A 9158-nucleotide genomic window follows, 5' to 3' on the forward strand; every position below is an offset into this window, starting at 1 on the left:
CTGGCCAATAATTACAATCTAAGAGCTAGCATAACATTTAAGAACCTTAAAAATCAAACCAAGATGGAGTGACCTAAGCCAATACCATTAAAAACAAGAAGTTACCTTTGCCCCAAATAAAATTAAAGTTTAAAAATTATAGCCCTAAACTTTTTCCCCAAAGCTAAAATTAGGTGCAGCTATAAAAATAAGGGACCCTATGCTTAGCTAGCTGCGACACTTGTGCCTGGCTGTGCCAAGACCTAACCCAGTTTGTATGCCTCCTAATACTCAAATAACGGTGTGGGAAGCAGAACGCTGCTCTCCCACCAGGGGAATGAAGGGAGCGAGACGTTGTCCCCCTCAGGGTGAACAAGATGGCGCTGGCAGGGAAAGGAAATGCCAAAGAAGTAAACAACAAAATGGTGACGAGGTGCATGCCTCCCATGTGATCCCGTAGCTGATTGGATAGAAGACGCATGCCTTTCACATGATCAGCTCACGGATTGGACTGCTGTGTGCATGGACACTATAGTGCTTTTGATTGGTCGCTGCGGGTATATAAACCATGTGGCTTTGTGCTGGGGGCGCTCTCTGGACTCCCAAGTTCAGGAGGCCCGTCTGCGCAGACGCCGAATAAATCCTCTTGCTTTTGCATCAGCTGGTCTGGACTCTGAGTCTTTGGGGTGTGCCTCTCGACATGTTAGCATCCTCACTCCGAGGGTCTAACAACATAGCACTCATGGAAATGAATATTCTACAAAACTATGCCTGGATAACATTTTTTTTTGCAATAAGGTAAATAATAATAATAATGTAATAAAAACCACATTGACCCGTGAAGTGCCCAGAACACACTAATTGGCTGATACCATTGCTTACAAATGTACCTTGAATTTGATGATGCTTATGTTGGGAAACAAGGTTTCTATTTTTAATTTTTTAAAGATTTATTTATTTATCTAGCCGGCGCCGTGGCTCAATAGGCTAATCCTCCACCTTGCGGCGCCGGCACACCGGGTTCTAGTCCCGGTCGGGGCGCCGGATTCTGTCCCGGTTGCCCCTCTTCCAGGCCAGCTCTCTGCTATGGCCAGGGAGTGCAGTGGAGGATGGCCCAGGTGCTTGGGCCCTGCACCCCATGGGAGACCAGGAAAAGCACCTGGATCCTGGCTCCTGCCATCGGATCAGCGCGGTGCGCCGGCTGCAGCGGCGGCCATTGGAGGGTGAACCAACGGCAAAGGAAGACCTTTCTCTCTGTCTCTCTCTCTCACTGTCCACTCTGCCTGTCAAAAAAAAAAAAAAAAGATTTATTTATTTATCTGAAAGGTAGAGTTATAGAGAGGGCTAGACAGACACAGAGAGAGAGATCTTCCACCTGCAAACTTTATTGAAACGTAGAGATACAGAGAGAGAGAGATCTTCCATCTGCTGATTCACTCCCCAAATGACCACAAGGGCTAGAGCTGGGCCGATCTGAAGCCAGGAGCCAGGAGCTTCTTCTGGGTCTCCCACGTGGGTGCAGGGGCCCAAGCACTTGGCGCATCTCCCGCTGCTTTCCCAGGCCACAGCAGAAAGCTGGATTAGAAGTGGAGCAGCTGAATCCTCCGCCTTGCGGCGCTGGCACACCAGGTTCTAGTCCCGGTCGGGGCGATGGATTCTGTCCCGGTTGCCCCTCTTCCAGGCCAGCTCTCTGCTATGGTCCGGGAGTGCAGTGGAGGATGGCCCAAGTGCTTGGGCCCTGCACCCCACGGGAGACCAGGAGAAGCACCTGGCTCCTGGCTTCAGATCAGCGTGGTGTGCCGGCCGCAGTGCGCCAGCCGTGGTGGCCATTGGAGGGTGAACCAACGGCAAAGGAAGACCTTTCTCTCTGTCCACTCTGCCTGTCAAAAAAAAAAAAAAAAAAAAGTGGAGCAGCTGGGACTTGAACAGGCCACCTTATAAGATGGTGGCGCCACAGGTGGAGGCTTAGCCTGCTATGCCACAGCGCCAGCCCCTCTTTAGCACCCACCCTCCCCGGGGTTAGTCGCTGTCTCACTGGGACCAGGCCAGTGAGGACACTGGTATTTGGCATCTTCAGGACTCACAGCTGGAGTCTCGGCCAGATTTGTCACTCACGGTGCCTCTCAGGGGCGATCGTTCCAGCATTTTCATGAAAGACAAACGTCTTTCCACACACGATGGGACACCCATGACGGCTAAGAGGGAGCCCGCTCAGCTCCCCCGCCCACCTCTGATGCTCACGGGCTCCCAGCGCCGCCAGCAGCCTCTGCCGTGGGCCCTCTCTTGCCTCCCCCAAGAAGCTCGGCAGCAGCATCAGGCGTGGCTCCCCAGGCCCTCGAGGTTTTAGCCCCGATGGATTTATAACCTGAGTCATCCATCCCAAATCCGTTAATTGCTCTGAAAATTATAACTTCATGTTCAAAAATAGCTTAACAACCCTTCACAGCTGGGGGATCCCTTCCCTCACAGGGCGCTCTGTTCCTGGGTGGCGCAACGGGCTCCCTCTCATCCGCCTGTCCACCAGTGTCAAGTGCATTGTGTCCGCTTGTCCCTGGGGAGGATGTTCAACCACTTTGGAACCCCTCCTGGCACAGAAGCACGCAATTTCCTCCTGAGAACGAAGCCTCTCCAGGGGGTGGCCCTGGTGGGGTGGCCCCAGGGAGGCAGGATTCCCGCTCCTGGGCCAGGCCCTTCCTTTTGTCAGTGCTACATCGGGCGCCAGGCCAAGCTTCACTCTCAGTGGCACTTCCTCCCCTGGGACTTGACTCACCAAGAGAGGCACAGGAGGCCTGAGCCAGGGTCTGGAATTCGGCCCACATGGCCATAGCTCTGATGTGACCCGGCTTTCCAGGCTGCAGGCCGCCACGTGCTGTCGGCCCGGGTGCTTTGTACACAGCCAGTCCACGGCGTGTGGCTACAGCACTTGGCGGGCACCCTGTGGTGAGCAAGGCCTGAGAGATCCCACACTTGGGGACTTCTTGTGAAACAGTCTGGCCCCTCAGAGCCTGGGAAATTAAAAAAAAGAAACTTTACTAATTAATTACTTACTTATTTTGATTAAGAATGCATAAACCTGATGCGAAATCCAAAATGCAAGTCATACAACACAGTAACTTCCCGTCTCCGTCCCACTCCTGCTTCCCATCCCATGTGTCTTCGATTCCTTCTGAAGCTCAGACATCTGCATTGTCAGGGCGACTTTTAGCATCAACAGTGAATGTGTCAGTGACGTCACGGAGACTAGAGTGTGTGGTGGGGTGGCCCTGTGGTTTCAGGGAAGGAAGCGAGGAAGGGCATGGGGACCGTCTTGGGGGGGTGGGGGGCTGACCGGTGCCTGGGTGTGCATGGGAGATTAGGAGGGAGCCAGCAGCCCCGTGTGCTTGGTGATAGATGAGCAAGGGGCCAGAGGCATGAGCTGAGGTCCAAGGTCAGGTAGCCAAGAGGGTGGAGGGTGCAATTGTGCGGTCAGCGAAAGGACTCTGGACTCCGAGCGAGACAGGATGGGCCTGCAGAGTTCCGAGCTTTCTAGGACAGTGGCCACAGCAGACTCACCTGTGAAAGCCATCGTCCCACAGATGCAAGAGGCCAGGGAGGAAGCCGTGACAGCAATCCAGGTAGGAGGGTGGCACAGCGCTATGGGGGCTCTGGAGGTGGGGAAGGGAGGCCCGGTTTGGGGATGGGAGCAAGGGGAGCTTTACTGTCACAGGTACCAGCACCAACAGGTTTGGAGCAAAGAAGTCAGGGGCAGGGGGCCGGCGCTCTGGTGTAGCAGATAAAGCCACTGCCTGCAGTGCTGGCATTCCATATGGGCGCCGGTTCTAGTCCCAACTGCTCCACTTCCAATCCGGCTCTCTGTTATAGCCTGGGAAAGCAGTAGAAGATGGCCTAAGCCCTTGGGCCCCTGCACCCATGTGGGAGACCCGGAAGAATCACCTGGCTCCTGGCTTCAAATCGGCACAGCCCCGGCCATTGCGGCCAACTGGGGATGAGCCAGCGGATGGAAGACCTCTCCCTCTCTGTCTCTCCTTCTCTCTCTGTGTAACTCTGACATTTAAATAAATAAATAAATCAGGAACAAACCCCAGGACAGCTTCTAACCTTGCTGCCTGATTGCAGCAAAGCCAGCCTTCTCCAACACGGGCGCCACCATCTGCATACATAGAACCTGGCCATGGTGAAAGACACAGCCGTAAGGAGAAGGCCTGGACCCCTTCTAGGGCCCAGGCTGCCCCGCTGCTGTGCAGGATCTCCAGGGAGGGCCTCCGGACTGCCCCAGTGACCGGGTGACCCCTCGGAGGTCTGCAAGAGCCCTATTGTCATCTTTGGACCTGAATTCTCAAGTCTGACGCGGCGAGAGAGCTTTAAGATTCTGCCAGGGGCTGATTTGTACGTGAGCACATTTCCTAAGAAACAAACAGTCCAGCCTCCGTTACAGGACGTCAGGGGTCTGGCCCCAGGCCTGCAGCTGGTGGAGTGAGAGTCCACGTTTCCACGGTGGGAGGGCGCCGTGTCCTCTGAAACGCGGCCCGCTGGAACGAGTACGGCACCCTGTCCTCGGGGACATCCTTCCTGGGCCAGCCCCACTCCCCTGTCTGCCAAGCCTCTGCAAACAACAGCGGCGCAGACAGCTGCAGGGCGGCTCCTGTCCCGGCGGCGGAGACCGGGAGCTGTGCACTCTCTCAGGCCTGGCCCTCTCCCAAGTGGGGACCTCTCGAGGTTTGGGGAAGGGCAGGTCCCCAGGTTTCTGAGTCCTTGGACACTGGCTGCTTAGCCCCTGCAGCTGTCCATCGCGCCGTGGCGCTGCTGCCACACTCTGCCTTTGAGAACCTCTGTTAGAGGCTGGTGTGGTGGCACAGCTGGGTAATAAGCTGCAGCCTGCACCCCCCTGCATGCCTCATCAGAGTGCCAGTTCGAGTCCCTGTCAAAACAAGGCATACTATTCCAACCTATTGCCCACTGCTCTGTTTCTGATCCAGTTCACAGCTAATGTGCCTGGAAGGCAGCAGGATGATGGCCCCTACACCCTTGTGGGAATTCCAGGCTCCCGGCTTCCGCTTGGATCAATCCAGCCCTGGCCATTGTGGCCATATGGCAGGGGGAGGGGGGGGTGAACCAGCAGATGGAAGATCTCTCTCTCTCTCTCTCTCAGCCTCTCCCTTTTTCTCTGTCACTATGCCATTCAGATAAATAAAATAAAATATGTAAAAGACCCAGTGTCTGGGCTCTGGGCTATGCAGGGGACAAGGATGCACTCCTCAGGGGGCAAGTCGGTGTCCTCCTTGGGCTCGTTCTGATCTGTGTCTGGCGTCCAGCACTTGTGGAGGGCTGACTCTGCCTGGCCTTCTAGGCCCTTGGTACGGATGGTCCCATCTGATCCTAGAAGTCTAGGTTTGGAAAGGCTGGCCAAGGGTCCAAGGTCACACAGGGTGACACTTTGTGGCCCAACACAAGTGCCTACGTGGGGTCTGCTGAGCTAGCCAGGCCGAGGGGACGCCAGCACGTGGTAGAGCATCAGCCACCCTGGCTCCTTCTGCACTTGCTCCCAAGCCCACTCTGCAAGTTCAGCAATGAATGGGCCAGAGTCCCTGCCTTCAGGATGCTCTTGGCAAAGCCAAGACCAAGTGCTAAGCCCACTGCCCTGCCCAGTGCCACCATGCCGTATTGCTCAGTAATGGTCCTTGCAAGAACAAGAGTAGAGAAGCAAGTTCTATTGAGAGTTAGCGTGACTGAGCTTAGATACTTGCTTTCGGGGGTTAGACCTCAGAAAAGCTCTTCCCTGCAGTGGTTCATCAGGAACTGGAGACAGCTCGAGCAATTGGGAGAGAGAGAGAGAGAGAGAGAGAGAGAGAGAGAGAGAGAGGATGCAGCAAGAGAAAGCTTCCATCTGCTGGTTCAGTTCCCAAATGACCACAATGGGGCTGGGCCAAGTCCAAGCCAGGAGCCTGGAACCCCATCTGCTTCTCCCACATGGGTGCAAGGGCCCAAGCACTTGGGCCATCTTCTGCTGCTTTCTCAGGTGCGTTAGCAGGGAGTTGCATTGGAAGTGGAGCAACCAGGACTGGAACCAGCACCCGTGGTGGTGGCTTAATGCACTATGCCACAAGGCCAACCCCTAAACTTCTGTTTTAATTCCATATTTTCCTATATAAGCTAAAACAAAATGGTTTCACAGGGCAAAGTACTCGCAATAGCAAAAAGCGTTTTTTCTTTTTTAAAATAAGCTCTCCTGACCCTCCCAGGACCACCTTCAGTTCTTCGGAAGTTCTATTCTAAGGTCTGCGCAGAACAGAAGTGACTGTGGCAACCCACGTCAGTGAGCTGGGAGTCTTCACGCTGAAATTTGTATGTAGCACATTTGTGTGGGTGTGTTGTTGTTGTTATAATTCTGGAGAAGAAGAAAATCATCACATTAAAAACATTCCAACCAAATGTTGGCTCCGCTGGAGCCCTTTGGGGGCAGTTTGCAGCAGCTTTCAGGTTTCACAGAGAGAGGGAGGACTGGGTCATGGTCACAGGTCAGGGCCGGGCGCCCTGGTCAGGGCTTGTCTGCTGCGTGTGAAGCTCCAGGTTTCCACCAAGCACAGTCTACGGGAGGCAGGGAGGGCAGGCGGAGGCCTGGGAGCCCCCACGAGAGAGGGTCTGGAATTGCAGAAAGGAAAAATAAGACTGACCCAGGGGCCTGCAGAAGGAGAGGCCCCGGCCCCAGCGGCACGAAGAGAAAGAGCCCATAATCTTGGTGACGCAGGGCCAGGAGGTTAACCCCAGAATAATCATAATGAAAACAATCTGTTTGCACCAGGGATGCTTCCAGAAATTCCCGGGAGCACGTCCAAGGTGGAGAATCCCAGCCGGAAGTGCTGCTGGTTGGAAATGAGAGGATGGTGGGGGGCTGGGGTGGTGGTGGGGCGGTCAGGGGACAGCCTCTTTCTCAGCAAGCCCCCTGGGGGACCTGTGGCTGGGGTAGGGGAGGGGGTAGCAGGCTGCAGCTCAACAGCTGGATTTAATGTTCTTGGAAGAGTCTTCTTTCTACTGGAATCCGTTCGTTCCTCCTGCTCTGAAGTGGGGATGGACTTCAGCGCCCATTCCTTGGGACATGTGCCTGAACTGCGTGGGACAGCCGACCGCAGGCCACCTACGCACTGCCCACCCCGCTCCGGGGGGACTTCTAGTAGGCGACAAGGGCCTGTCGAGGGGCCCCAACAGTTATTCATACTCGGCTCCTCTGCCTCTGGGGTGGTTCTCAGCTGGGCCAGGGACCCCAGGACAGAGCCTGCTGTGCTGCTGTCGAGGGGACAGAGCCCCCTTCTGTGCTTCCCCTTCCCCACAGTCACTCCAGGGAAGCCCAGTCTTACACCCCAAGTGACAAGTTTCCACGGGTCAGGTTGGGTGTCAAGAGAGATCTCAGGGGCTGGCGCTGTGGCATAGCAGGTAAAGGGGCCGCCTGCAGTGCCGGCATCCCATATGGACACTGGTTGGAGTCCTGGCTGCTCCACTTCCCATCCAGCTCTCTGCTGTGGCCTGGGAAAGCAGTAGAAGATGGCCCAAGTCCTTGGGCCCCTGCACCCATGTGGGAGACCCAGAAGAAGCTCCTGGCTTCAGATCAGCGCAGCTCTGGCCGTTGTGGCCATCCTCCAGCGATGGAAGACCTCTCTCTGCCTCTTCTTCTCTCTCTGTGCAACTCTGACTTTCAAATAAATAAATAAATAAGTCTTAATAATAAGTCCCTTTTAATGAATCATGATGTGAATGGAAGGGGAGAGGGAGTAGGAAAGGGGAGGGTTGCGGGTGGGAGGGACGTTATGGAGGGGAAGCCATTGTAATCCATAAGCTGTACTTTGGAAATTTATATTCATTAAATAAAAGTTAAAAAAAATAAGTCCCTTTTACAGATGGGGAAACTAAGGCTCAACAAGGCAGCCTTTCCGTGGTCACCTGCCCAGACCCCTGGCCACACCCCCGAGCTGCTCTGGACCTGCCACCTGCTGTCTGATGGGGGCAGGGAACTCCTACAGAGCCTCTCAATCTTGGCAGACAAGCTGGAGTCTGCCAAGCAGTGAGCGTGAGCGGGTGTGCACTCACGACTATGTGTGCCCCAGTGTGCCCCTGTGCAGGCCCCAGGCTTGCCAGCACACACACATGTGTCCATGTGCTATGACAGGTGCAGGAATCGGGAGCGGGGTGGGCCCTGGGGAAGGGCTGAGGTTCGGGTGCGTTCGTATTGAGTTCAGGTGGTCTTGGGCGAGACTGGGGTGAGACTGGGCCGAGTCCTTGGGGAGGGTGTTGATGGGGTCAGCTTGCTCGGGGATGTCATCCCCCAAGAGGAAGATGTGGGGAACACCCAGAATGTCACTGAGGAAGAGAGGGCTCGGGCCGCTGCCCCGAGCCAAAGGAAGGAGGGCTGGGAAGCTGGAAGATAAGAGGCAATTCCTGGAAACGGCCGGCAGCCCCTGTGGGCTGTGAGGCAGGGTTGGCTTGTGGGGCAGTCAGCCTGCTGTGCACCAGGCAAGAGCTGGAGGTCGAGATGAACGTGGAGGAGGAGACTTGAGCTGCGCGTTTCCCCTGTAGACTTACAGAGGCCCCACCGCAGGGCCTGGGCTGCAGGTTCAGAGTAAACCAAAGTGTGGTCCACGCCCTTGAGAAGCCACTGAGCCCAGGGAAGGCGCCAGAAGCAGACCCAAAGCAGAGGGTGGAGGGTGGCAGGAACTGCCTGGGAGGGGCTTCCTGGCGCCGATCTAAACCCCCAGCCTGATGCTAACTCTCGCCTTCCCTCCCCCACACCTCCAGGAGTTCAGAAGCCAGGGTCTTGCTGCACCCCCACACAGACCGTATCTGACCCCCTAGAATGCGCACGTGTGTGCCTGCTGGTCCCATGGAAGGCTGCGAGAGACCAGCCAAGGACAGCAAGCTCAGCCCCAAGGCCAGCCCAGATCTGTGTGCCAGGAGCGCCGTGCTCACTGTGCACCTCGGGCCGGAGCTGGGGTGCTGGTTTCAGACTCTGGGACATGGCTGCACATTCAGGCTGTGCTGGGGGCTGACCACTGCATCCCCCCATTGCCGCAACAAGGCCACTGACTTTACTGCCTCAGGACCTCTCACCCCCTCCTAATGGGAGCCCTGGAGGCTCGGAGAGGGCAGGTGGTGTGCGCTCCAGGCTGGGGTCCCACACAATGCCCATCTCT

Source organism: Oryctolagus cuniculus, chromosome 4, assembly GCF_964237555.1.
Source record: "Oryctolagus cuniculus chromosome 4, mOryCun1.1, whole genome shotgun sequence".
Classification (NCBI taxonomy): Eukaryota; Metazoa; Chordata; class Mammalia; order Lagomorpha; family Leporidae; genus Oryctolagus; species Oryctolagus cuniculus.